Raw genomic sequence first — 13,812 nt, forward strand, 5'->3', positions numbered from 1 at the left:
GGAAAAACTCCCTAACGAGACCGGAGCAGACAGCTGAAAGTAGTTTAATTATTGGCCGCTAGGGTGCAGAATGTACGCCGCTCACCCGAATTTTTCACGCAACTATAGCTAAATAGAGCTAGTTCCAGTTTGTGATTCATTTTGATACTTCAGATTTGGGCAGTAGACCAATATAACTTAGTCGTCAGTGTGGTTTTAAGTAGGGAAAACGGATTTGTTTTTCTTAAAGTGCCTTTTTGGACGGGTATGTGCGATTGTTTTGTTTATGTCACGTGACCTCGACCATGTCGACACAAAATTGAAATAAACCACCCTTTTCTGTCATTATTTAGGACGGATATTTCTCTAATAAAAATATTAATATAATTGGCCGATTTCTTAGGCATATGTAGCGAATTCCCATGAAGATTTAAATTAGATGTTCTCGTAACCTGTTACAACTGGTCTGATTTATAATTCAGCGCTACAACTGGTCTGATTTATTTATTCAGCGCCATTTTGAAAAACAAAAAAAAATTGTTTGTTGGATATACAATAGTTACTCTATTTATTTCTCTTCATTCATTTACATTATATACTGCCGCACACACGTGTATCTTAAAAGCCCCTCCTAAGAGGGGGGCTTAATATGTAAAGTCAAGGACTTAGTGAGCCCCCCTTTAGGTCGGGGGAGCTCCCCCGAACCCCCCTACGAGCATATGTTAAGTGCAAGCTCTAACAACTACAGCTGTTACAATGGGGGGACACCCCCCAAACCCCCCTCCGTCGACATAGGTTTTTACCAGTGCGTTGGGGGAAGCTCCCCCCAAACCCCACCGCCGGTGGACAGTCAACTAGCCCTTCTGTGTCATACTGCTGGAGGGGGGGTGCGATGGGACCATCCATATAGTTCCTTCCGACACATTTTTGTTTTGGTAATGTAATACATTGTGATTGTCCTTATTCACGGGAATCGGGCGTTTCCAGTGATATACGACACTTAAATGGATTGTCCTCATGCATTCACGTCCTGTTAATGGGGCACGTCATCATCGCGTACATTTGGGAAAAACTCCCTAACGAGACCGGAGCAGACGGCTGAAAGTAGTTTAATTATTGGCCGCTAGGGTGCAGAATGTACGTCGCTCACCCGAATTTTTCACGCAACTATAGCTAAATAGAGCTAGTTCTAGTTTGTGATTCATTTTGATACTTCAGATTTGGGTAGTAGACCAAAATAACTTAGTCGTCAGTGTGGTTTTAAGCTGGAAAAACGTATTTGTTTTTCTTAAAGTGCCTTTTTTGGACGGGTGTATGCGATTGTTTTGTTTTTATGTCACGTGACCTCGACCACCATGTCGACACAAAATTGAAATAAACCACCCTTTTCTGTCATTATTTAGGACGGATATTTCTCTAATAAAAATATTAATATAATTGGCCAATTTCTTAGGCATATGATGTAGCGAATTCCCATGAAGATTTAAATTAATTTAAATTAATTTCAATCAATGGGATAGCAACCACCACCGGAAGATCGCGGAGAAATCGGTAAACTCAACGGGGTTAATTCAGAAAAATACCAAAAAAAATTGTTTGAAGGATATACAATATTTACTCTCTTTATTTCTCATCAAATCAGTATATACTCCCACACACACGTGTATCTTAAGAGCCCCTCCTAAAGGGGGGCTTATAACTCACACAACGTAGTGAGTGTAATGGTTACGTGTATGTATAAAGTGTAAACAAAATTCATATATCCATCATGTCCAGAGACAAGACCACTTATGAATATTCATAGGTTGGAGGGTCGAGGCCTATCAATTAGACGAGTGCATGTTTTTTACTCTCAAGTACATATTTGGAGAGGTATTGAAAAAATATTTGCTGTGGCAAGTCTACAGATATAAAGAAATTATTTGATGAAAAAATTTATTTCGAATTTTGCTAATTGGGTAATAGGGGGCGTGTTTTGAGTTTTTTCTGCCAGTTGGCTGAAAACAGTGGAAATATCAAAGTCTGTCTAATTTGTCGATTATAAAAAAATTTCCGTGGTCAATCACCAATTTCCATCGCACCAGTTACTCGCAAGACTAACCCGTATATCATATCCGAATTTCAGTTTCACTACTTGACGCGTTCTTTGATGCGTCGCGGTCAAACATTGACAATTTAACTGCTAAAAGGCTTAAAAAATCAATTGTGGTCTTGTCTCTCCATCGAATCTGAAAAAATTTGTGCAGACCCATGACAGTTCCGGTTCCGGTACAGTTTGTTGCATTCCATACGGGCCGCGCTTGCCGATCCTGCTTTCACGACGCACCGCAACCACAGTTACCATGATTCCCATTGTTTCCTTCCTCGTGATGCAATTATTTCATGACGTCATGAGCCATTGACCATTCACGCAAGTAGATTTATTCACACCGGCGCCACTGAAGTGCGGGTGTGGGACATCATGATTTTAAAAATCGTCTGCTAGGACATATGTACAGGACAACGTCGGCGGAGACAGATGTGACATTTTATTGCAGACCAAAGCAAACGTCCTCTTCTTCTCGATTTACGTACTTTACTTCAAAAAAGTCAGTTTTAACACTACTGCACAATTATAGAGTGGTCTTAAAGTTCCATTTGGATAGAGATTTGACGGACTGATTTGGAAATTCATTCCAACCATGCAACTGTTTCAGAAATGAGAAAAAGCTCCTGGGTGTCATGACACGCATGGTGTGTCTTGCCTCTGCATTTTTGTACTCGGACATGTCAGATGGTTTTCAACTTTCATATCATTGAAGAAATAATTCATTCCAATGGTATATCAATCACATCAATTATTTAAAAATCGTCTGCTGGGACATACAGGACAACGTCGGTGGAGACAGTTGTGACATTTCAATTTTCATTGCATAGAGATTTGACGGACTGATTTGGCAATTCATTCCAACCATGCAACTGTTTCAGAAATGAGAAAAAGCTCCTGGGCGTCATGACATGCATTCAATTATTATTTCACCACAAAGTGCTGTTTCTTTTAGCAGATATGAGACAGCTACCGGGGCGGGGACTATTTCTTTATGGGGCCTTATTGTTCAGCGTCTCCAAGGAATTCTATTTTTAGAGTCCAATGAGGGGGGGGGGGGGGGGGGGGGGGGGCTACCCCCCAATGTACTGACTAAAACCTGTCACTTTCAGAGAACGGGGAGGGGGTTTGGGGGACTCATCCCCCAATGTACTGGCTATATATGTCAGAAGGACGGGGGTTTGGGGGCTCCCCCATGTCAAACAGTTGTGTGAGTTCACTAGAGATTGCTCTTTACATATTAACTCACACAACGTAGTGAGTGTAATGGTTACGTGTGTATAAAGTGTAAACAAAATTCATATATCCATCATGTCCATCGAATCTGAAAAAATTTGTGCAGACCCATGACAGTTCCGGTTCCGGTACAGTTTGTTGCATTCCATACGGGCCGCGCTTGCCGATCCTGCTTTCACGACGCACCGCAACCACAGTTACCATGATTCCCATTGTTTCCTTCCTCGTGACGCAATTATTTCAAGACGTCATGAGTCATTGACCATTCACGCAAGTAGATTTATTCACACCGGCGCCACTGAAGTGCGGGTGTGGGACATCATGATTTTAAAAATCGTCTGCTAGGACATATGTACAGGACAACGTCGGCGGAGACAGATGTGACATTTTATTGCAGACCAAAGCAAACGTCCTCTTCTTCTCGATTTACGTACTTTACTTCAAAAAAGTCAGTTTTAACACTACTGCACAAATATAGAGTGGTCATAATGTTCCATTTGGATAGAGATTTGACGGACTGATTTGGAAATTCCAACCATGCAACTGTTTCAGAAATGAGAAAAAGCTCCTGGGTGTCATGACATGCATGGTGTGTCTTGCCTCTGCATTTTGTACTCAGGCATGTCAGAGGGTTTTCAATTTTCATATCATTGAAGAAATAATTCAGTCCAATCTACAAGTATATCAATCACATCATTTATTTAAAAATCGTCTGCTAGGACATACAGGACAACGTCGGTGGAGACAGTTGTGACATTTCAATTTTCATTGCATAGAGATTTGACGGACTGATTTGGAAATTCATTCCAACCATGCAACTGTTTCAGAAATGAAAAAAAGCTCCTGGGTGTCATGACATGCATTCAATTATTATTTCACCACAAATAGCTGCTTCTTCCAGCAGATATGAGACAGCCACCGGGGCGGGGACTATTTCTTTATGGGGCCTTATTGTTCAGCGTCTCCAAGGAATTCTATTTTTAGAGTCCAATGGGGGGGGGGGGGCCTTCCCCCCCAATGTACTGACTAAAACCTGTCACTTTCAGAGAACGGGGGAGGGGGTTTGGGGGACTCATCCCCCAATGTACTGGCTATATATGTCAGAAGGACGGGGGTTTCGGGGGCTCCCCAATGTCAAACAGTTGTGTGAGTTCACTAGAGATTGCTCTTTACATATTATCATTGAAGAAATAATTCATTCCAATCTACAAGTATATCAATCACACCATTTATTTAAAAATCGTCTGCTAGGACATACAGGACAACGTCGGTGGAGACAGTTGTGACATTTCAATTTTCATTACATAGAGATTTGACGACGGACTGATTTGGAAATTCATTCCAACCATGCAACTGTTTCAGAAATAGGATAAAGCTCCTGGGTGTCATGACATGCATTCAATTATTATTTCACCACAAAGAGCTGCTTCTGTCAGCAGATATGAGACAGCTACCGGGGCGGGGACTATTTCTTTATGGGGCCTTATTGTTCAGCGTCTCCAAGGAATTCTATCTTTAGAGTCCAGTGGGGGGAGGGTGGGGGGGGGGGCCTTCCCCCCAATGTACTGTCTAAAACCTGTCACTTTCAGAGAACAGGGGAGGGGGTTTGGGGGACTCATCCCCCAATGTACTGGCTATATATGTCAGAAGGACGGGGGTTGGGGGGGGGGGGGGCTCCCCCATGTCAAACAGTTGTGTGAGTTCACTAGAGATTGCTCTTTACATATTATTGCTAATTGTGACTTTGAATGATTTCATATGACGATCATGGAGCGATATATTCGAAGTTGTACCCTCAGATTGTGCTTTGCCTTTAACTCACCTGGGTCAGCAAAGAAAAGTGAGACACAAACATCTGATCTAAAGACAATGGACTGTGTGGCACACATTTGACATGTGTGAAACCATATGTCAGCCACGGCTAAGACGGAATTGGTGAAATACAACCGGCGAAATACAACCCAAACGATGTCCCTTGGGAATCCCCTTCCCTGGGGATTCCCCGCAAAAATCGTTATTTAAATGGGGTAACATCAGAAGGAAAACTGCCTTCAAAAACATCTTTCTCTTGCACTTTCAACCCATTTTAAGCACCGTAAACACACACACGTGTACAAACTACGTATTCACTAAGATTTCAACAGTGCAGACGGGGCAAATCTACAGAAGGAGTGTGTCAATAAAACGGCCTTCTCTCTTATAATATAGATGAGATTGAACACGACAACACCACAAGCCCGGAAATAACAAGCCTCGGTAAGCCTCGGTTTAGCAGCCATCTTTGAAAATATCAGTGTTACGTCTAGCAATACATATATCATCGCCATATCGTGCGTATTATCGCCATTTATGTCATGACGTTAATTCTCAATAAATACGCACAACTCCGACGACTTAAGGCCTGTGTACACTAGAAAATATATTAGCAACATTTTTACAACATTTCCAGCTGCAACAAATGTTGCAAAAATGTTGCGTAGTGTGTACAGAGCGTCTTACAACATGTTGTAAAATTGTTGTAAAATTGTTGCAAATTAAATGCAATACAAATCTTTGTTGCATGTTATAAAAATGTTGCAAACTCTTCAGCCAATCAGAAATAGGATTTGCGTCATGTGATCTACCTGAGGTCACGTGACTTGAACAAGAAGCTGGTATAGCAACTCTCAAGTGAGTGTCTTACTTCGTAATGGGTGGTGAAACCTTTTCAAGAAGTTTCATCCATTCACAGAAAGTTTTTGTATGATGGCTTGTCAGTCAGCCGCAACTCCTTTAACAGGCAGTGATATGCTACATGATCCACCCTCAATTTGATCCAGGGCCTGGTCCATATTCTCTTTGGTTTATTTCGCCGCCTCTTCCGCCTCTCAACAATGACAGCTAAAATTGCTGCAGAAGCACTCAAAAGACATCTTTTCTCCTTGGAATCATCCATTTTCCCCCTAAAATACCTATTTCCCTTTGTTCCCACTAAAAAGTGTGCAACAATTTACCAACATGTTGTAAAAATGTTGCTAATTTGTTGCTATTTTCTTGCTTGTGTACACAGGGCCTTGAAGGGCTTGTTGCTAAATTGTTGTAAAAATGTTGGTAAAATGTTGCTAATATTTTGCTAGTGTACACCCTGCTTTATGGTAACGCGAGTACAGCCTGGTCGACACCATCAAGCTTGTCCGAATCGTTCGTGAAGCTGCAACATGAAATTGATATCTTTTTGAAAAATTTCGCAGTCATTTCTAGTGTAGACAGGGGTGAAAAATGTTTGAAAAAAAGCAACATGTTTAAATAGTAAGTAGATTAGAGTCACACTGCTTTTCATTACTGTGGTCACAGCGAGCATTTAAAACGACCCGGAAACTTCTGAGCGGATATCAGGTCGTATCTGATTCTATGGGCCCATTTACGTTTGGCTGGCCATTCCTGCCAAAAATAGCTCCACATCACTAATTGACCAATCAGCTTACAGAGGAAAGTAGTACTCCAGAAATCGCGCATGCGCAGGGATGTATTGACCAATCAGCGTGCCCGAAAGCTGCCACGGTAGCAACAAGCCTCCTTTGTTTACCCAAAGCATGGTTTGAAAACTGTTTTCTGATTGGTTCTTATGTAGTTTATTCGAAGTGCCAGTGCCATATAAGGAAAAATTACGTCAAGACGATTTTTTTCAAGGTTTATATTATGATAATGCACCGAGTGGAACTGGGTCATAACAGACCGCAAAAGTTGGTGATTTTCGCATTGTTTTAAGAATTTTAATTCATTAAAATGACAGCTATCAGAATAGGTAGGCCTCAAAAACATCGCTTAAAATCATATTTAGAATAAGAATATCGGTTTGTCTTTTTGTGAGTCGAAAGTTTTATAGTTACACTATCGAATTTTGTTGGAAACTCACTTTTGATAAAAATTACCCCATCGACCTATTTTCCACTTTATCTCGAATCTGGTCCCAGCGAGAAGCGCCTGGTTTTGCCGGAGCGCCTCACATATACATGCAAGCACATACATAGGCATAACTAATAATTACAAATAAACATAAGAATAAATATGTATACACAGGAGACCAAGCAGGTCACAGTGACCTTGTAAATGGTCCCCAAAATGACATGGCGTCAATGTTGGCGACACGCCCACCATCACACCTAAACCGGCCGGCAGTCGTAACAACGACAAAAACTGACAAAGCTGCACATGTCGTCAACATTGAGCCGACCCATTCTGTGAAAATAAAACGTTTTAACATAGATTTAAAATTTAATCGACTGTCATTGCGCCTTATATTGAAAGGAAGAGATAAGAATTGCAAAGTTTGGGGGTACGGATAAAAAAGGAAGCCGCAAAAGTTTCAGAATAATATGTATAGTCACTGACTTAGTGCACCCCCCCTTATTTCGGGGGAGCTCCCCCGAACCCCCCTACGAGCATATGTTAAGTGCAAGCTCTAACAACTACAGCTGTTACAATGGGGGGGACACTGCCCCAAACCCCCCTCCGTCGACATAGGTTTTAACCAGTGCGTTGGGGGGAAGTCAACTAGCCCTTCTGTGTCATACTGCTGGGGGGGGGGGGGGGCGATGGATGTCATGATTGATGATGATATTATCCAGTGCAATGGGGGAGCCCCGCAAACCCCCCGGTGGACAGTCAACTAGCCCTTCCATGTCATTTACCGCTCGGGGGGGGGGGCGATAGATGTCATCTGTACTTGTGATAGTTGTGCAAATAAAGAATTTGAATTTGAATTTGATATTATCCAGTGCAATGGGGGAAGCCCCCCAAACCCCCCCCCCCCCCATTACCATTGGACAGTCAATTAACCCTTCCGTGTACCCACTCACTGGGTCATTTTGAGCCTATAGGCCTGCCATTATGACATCAAACTAAATTGGTTTAAATTGTCTTTGGACTTGGTTGTGACTGCCAAGTCAAGTGCCAGTGCCACAAAATGCCAAAAATAATTATTGCGAAAGGTCGTGTTATGGAAAAAGTCTCTATGTATGTTCTGAATGGTAATAATGATCAATTGAATTGGTTTACTGCTGTTAAAATTACTAAACATTGCAAGAAATTTGGGAAATTTGAAAGGAAGAATCGAAATCGTGTCTTCATTCGTGTGCGGACGCCACTGAAGCAGACGGCCGAAAGTAGTTTGTTCTCTGTCCGCTAGGCTGCAGAATCTAGATGGTGTATATTGAGAGTTCGGCCAATTTGCCAACTGAGACTTGTTTCACGAATAATCTGCGCGAATTATTAGGCCACGGCCGATGTTGAAATGATTCCGCAGTGGTGTATATATTGGCAAAAGAAAAAAAGTCAATGTCACGTGACCTCGGCAAAATCGAAACAAAACGTCGGCATTCTTGTGAGTAATGCGTGATTTAGACGGCAGTTTTTCTAATAAGAATACAAATAAATGTTTCCTGATTTTTCAGGCATGTGTCGGGGGAGGGGGGGGGAAGGCCCCCCGAACCCCCCTAAAATTGAAATTAATTCTTGAAAATCAGCCAATGGGGCGCGACTGGAGCAACGCACAGACAAATGAAACTACCCCGCATATTTATCAGCGCCATTTTTGGCCAAAAATTTTTGTTTCAAGCTATACAGAGAATTTCTAATGGAAATGCACTAAATTCCTTCACGCATGTATAGCTTACGCACCCCTACCTAAAGGGGGTGTAAAATCTTGATTGCCGCAACAACAAATTATCTCCCCTTTTCGTATATGGAAAAATAAAAACTGACGAGTCAAAATCCGGAAGATCATTAAAAAAATCATGCATAGAAACTAAGTCATTGATTTCCCGACGATATGAGAGAGCCAACAGGGATAAAATATGCAATCTATTTACATAAGGTATATCAGGGCCTAGAATGTGTCGCGTGACTATCCTTTGTACTCGCTCAATCGATTCAAGGTCACGTCTAATATGTGTGTCAAACATTATTGTACCGTATTCCAGGCGACTACGTACAAGCGATTGATAAAGCATTTTATACAAATTAACATTGGCATTACGTCCACAAACTCGGCGAATCATACCCCAAATTACAATAGAATCCATGTGGCTCGCCCATAACATGTCTGATTGGAAATGAACACCCAATACTCTGAATTTGTCAACTTTTGACAGAACATAACCATTTATATTATAATAGAACATGATGCGGTGTAATTTCCTCGTGATACTCATGTAAACACATTTATCAGGACTGAAGTTCATGCCCCATTTCTTGCTCCAGGCACATATATTTTCAAGGTCAGTTTGGAGCTGAAGAGAATCAGCTATTGACTTGATCTCCCCATACATTTTAGAGTCATCAGCAAAAATATCCAGGATTGATGAGTTATCAATTGCCTCAGCAAGATCATTAACATATGATAAAGATAAAAGAGGTCCAAAAATTGAACCTTTAGGGACGCCAGACATAACATTCAAGAGTGAAGATTCCGAACCACCTAAAACTCTCTGTCCCTTGTTACCTCGATACGATGACAGCCATGCCAATAACCGGCCACAAATCCCAAAAGATTGGAGTTATGTAACAGAAGATTGTGAGGTAACGAATCGAAAGCTTTAGCATAATCCAAATAAATAACATCTGTCTGACCACCATTGTCTAATATTTCACCAATTCTATGCTGTACCTGGACTAACTGGGTTGTGGTAGAACGTTTGCTACAAATACCATGTTGACCCTCGTCAAAAAGTGGATATAGTTTTGGGTAGATCCAATTGTATATGCATCGTTCCATGACTTTAGACACAACCCTTGGACACAACCGACAATAAAGATACAGGTCTATATACAGTAGTTAGAAATTAGTTGTTTCTCACCCCTTTTATAGACGGGCACAACATTGGCTATATTCCAAGCATTAGGCAAGACGCCAAGCTGCATGAAAATATCTATATATAATAATACTGGAAGGGGGACGAATAAAGTCACACTTAGAGGTGTTAGATCGCCTTGAAATTTTGCATGAATGGTGGTGACACCTTGCCCTGATGCAACGTCTTGGTTTTGTTCAAAAATTTACCTCAGCGGAGCAGTAATGAGGGCTTTTTAATCGGACACTGTGTGTCTATTCTCCTTACCACTCACAGAAGCCAAGCCATTGCTGTTAAGTTATGCAGGGGCTTAATCAATAGCATCCCGCGAAGTTACTATTTATAACCATCGATATTGCGGTGCCGAGCCCAGTATCCCGGATGTCGGACATTATTTTTGTTTGGATGCAGCTATGCACTGCCGGCTCGCGCTGATCGTCGAATAAAGTAATATTTCTTGCAATTTTCCCTTCGCAATATCGTCAGGAATACACGGAATGGTAACTACGAAACATTGCTGCTACGGCAGATGTAATAGTGACTCGAGATATGCAGATAGGCCAGATATGGAAGGGGTTAGATTCATCACATTCCCGAAACAAATTATGAAACCAGAAAAGTGTAATAGGTGGGCAAGACTGTGTGGTCGTGTGGGGTTTGATCATACTCGTGTGAAAAAGGATACATACATCTGTACAAAACATTTCATCGGCAAGGCTTACTGGACTTTGCGCAACGAAACGAAACGAGCGAAATGGGGGAGCGACCATTATGTTTTACCCCGGTACGTCAAGTTCGATACATGGTGTCAGTCACCAGTGAGTGATGACCCACATCCAACCAGGCAGCTGAGACACATGTCTTGTTGGACATGCCTACCGATTTTTATTAGCTCAGCTGACAAAGTCAGCGGAGCTAGTCAAATAGCTAATTGATTGGTGTTTGTCCTTCCATCCTGCCATCCATCTAGCCATGTTGGGCATTTTGTAACCGTACAGCCGAGGCACTTCAAATATGGTTTTGTATATAAACACCGCAGAAAATGTTGCTTACAGAAAAAAATTTGGGCGATTCGACTCAAATTCAGCTCCCCAGGGGGCAAAAGGCGTAAATGAAAAAACAATTTTTTGACGCTCCATTCGAGCAGATAAAAGCTTGAAATAAAGTTGAAAAGGTCTTCATGATACAGAAGTTTTGTTATTAAATAGATTAGTGTCGATTTATATCACCAGTTGGCGGTAGTTAGCAAAACTGTTGTTTGACCCCAGATGACCCCGCTTTAAATTTCCCGCCGCGAACTGACATGAAAACCTCGAACCAGGGAATACCGGACTGCTGGTATTGCCAGTGCATTCACTGTATGAACGGCTCGTCTGGGGTAAATTGACGAGGCGGCTCGACCCTCCACTGCGCGGTCGAGGTTACCTGGAGTACTATCATCAAGAAAATGGCGGTGACCTTTTTATTTCTACCGGAGCGATGATTTTGTAAGTGACAAATTTTCTTATTTAAGCCTTTACGGAAATGTATTTTGGTACGAATCTTCACACGTTTATAGAAAAGATCAACGAAAATGTGTTCAAATGCCCTCATAACGATGAGTTCAACGGAATTTGGTCAAAACAACCTTCGAATGGAGTCAACTTCCTTTGCGAAATTGAAGCGACGACCTCATTATTTATCGTAATTTATGCAGATCTGAGTCCAGCTGATGGGCAAAATTAGCGATGGTTTCAAAACAGTCTCCCAGACATGGGGCAATCTCTTCATTATCATAATGGGATTTGGAGGCATGTTTACAGATTTTACAAGTTCGAGACCTGTAGGACCTAAAACTCGCATTGATCCCCATAGATCCCCTCTATTTGTCGAGTTAGCGCCCCTGTAAAATCATGCATTTTCGGACACTAGAACGAAATCTTCCTGCGGATATCGCGGTTTCGGTGATGATTTAAGGAGAAATAGACTGTTCTTAGAGTTGTATAGGACAGAAATGAGTTCATACTTCATGAATACATGAATATATTATGATATGGGCGGGCTTCTAAGTCAAAACAATAACAAACTCAACTGCATCTCTACCGTGTATCGCGTAGTGCATTGCCTAGTGTATTTCGTAGTGTATTTTAGCGGAGACATTATTTCCACACTTTGGCCATGCCAAACGTCTTTTTTATTCGTGGAAGTTAATCTGCTCTGTAAATTTTATTTTACACAGGAAGAATCCATACAAGGTATTGCAATATTTCATGTCTATTGGTGTATTTGTGTACAGGAGCGCACCAGACAGTGAGACGTAGAGATGTGTTTAGTGCTGGTGCTGTCAGTACACTGAATCTGATTGGCCATAGCGATCAGTAATAGGGGTCGTGATCACGTGATGTGACGTCACCGCGGTATCCTCCTTGGCTGATGGGTGATGTTCTGAGTTGTGTTCAAACTATTGGAAACTTCGGAAATTAGTTCTATTAGTTCTACTATTCTGCAGGAGTATATTATAGCCATTGATGTTGACAGCTAAAAGCACGAAAACTTTGTTTATTTATCAAACTGTATCGAGTGTTATCGAATCGAATGGATGTGTCGATCGTCGGGGCGGATTGATATGTGGTTGTGCGTCCAAGGCGATTAGGTCATTCAGTTAGTTTGAGAAAGATCATGATCATGAAGATGCGTGTTGTGCTATCATAACCGGAAAATAATTTGAAGTTATTAGTGGTGTTGTCATTGCCATTTTTTGCATGGAATGATAGTTCGAGAGCTCTCATCGACGTATTCAGCATTGACGGAAAGTAGGTCCGGATTTGGCAAACACTGTACAATCACTTTCCATCTTGACGTCTTGTAAATGTAATAATCTTTGCCAAATCAGTGATTCTTATATTATAATTTACTCCATGATTACAATCAGCCTTTGTTAAATTCCAATCACCTGCAGGTCAGGGGCCGGTTGCACAAAAGAAAAAAATAGTTAAAAATCACTGTTAGTTTATCTTGGCGTTAACTTAACTCCAAAAAGTTAATTTGGGTTGCAAGAAAGAAAATTATTTAAAAGTAGCGTTAAGTTAACGCTAACTTTAACTGACCTCCTAACCCCAAGATAAATCCCTATTTTGGAGTTAGTTGAAACAAAATGGTGGACAACCAGGCCCTGTTTGTGGCTTTCCAGCCATTTTTTCAAGCTCCACGGCATTTTAGAGAAAGAATCAACCACTTGGAGTTCTTCAATGACAAAAAACTTTTTAAAAGATACCGTTTTTGCAGAGAAACCATTGTTTTGATAGTTGATATGCTCAGGGAGGACATTGAAAGTGCGACCAACAGAAGCCATGCAATTTCGCCTGAGGTGCAAGTCTTGATTGCTCTCCGTTATTTTGCATCTGGAGCTTTCTTTGAAGTTATTGGGGACACTTTCGGTGTAGACAAAGCTAGTGTAAGTCGTGTGGTGCACAGGGTGGCTGGCCTGTTAGATGCTGCACGGGTCGATTTTATTGTGTGGCCCCAGTCGGTGGAGGAGAGGCGTCAAATTCAAGCTGGATTCTATGCGATCTCACATTTTCCCAAAGTATTGGGATGCATCGACGGCACGCACATCAGAATAATATGCCCCAGTGAGCCACGTCCTGATGCTGATCACATCCCAGAACCAGCCAATGCTGCTGAGAATGACCAGGAGATGCG

General features: G+C 41.6%; 1 protein-coding gene across 1 annotated transcript in view; it reads left to right on the plus strand.

The window, feature by feature from the left end:
- Positions 1 to 5,311: 5,311 nt before the first annotated feature.
- LOC135500409 (ankyrin repeat domain-containing protein 50-like) overlaps positions 5,312 to 13,812 on the plus strand; it is a 745,855-nt gene continuing 737,354 nt past the window's right edge. Inside the window, exon 1 of the mRNA XM_064791866.1 lies at positions 5,312 to 5,557. The gene's annotated coding sequence lies outside the window, so the exon portion shown is untranslated. The remainder of the gene's footprint in view (positions 5,558 to 13,812) is intronic.

The sequence above is a fragment of the Lineus longissimus genome, chromosome 16 (assembly GCF_910592395.1).
Source record: "Lineus longissimus chromosome 16, tnLinLong1.2, whole genome shotgun sequence".
In the NCBI taxonomy this organism is placed as follows: domain Eukaryota; kingdom Metazoa; phylum Nemertea; class Pilidiophora; order Heteronemertea; family Lineidae; genus Lineus; species Lineus longissimus.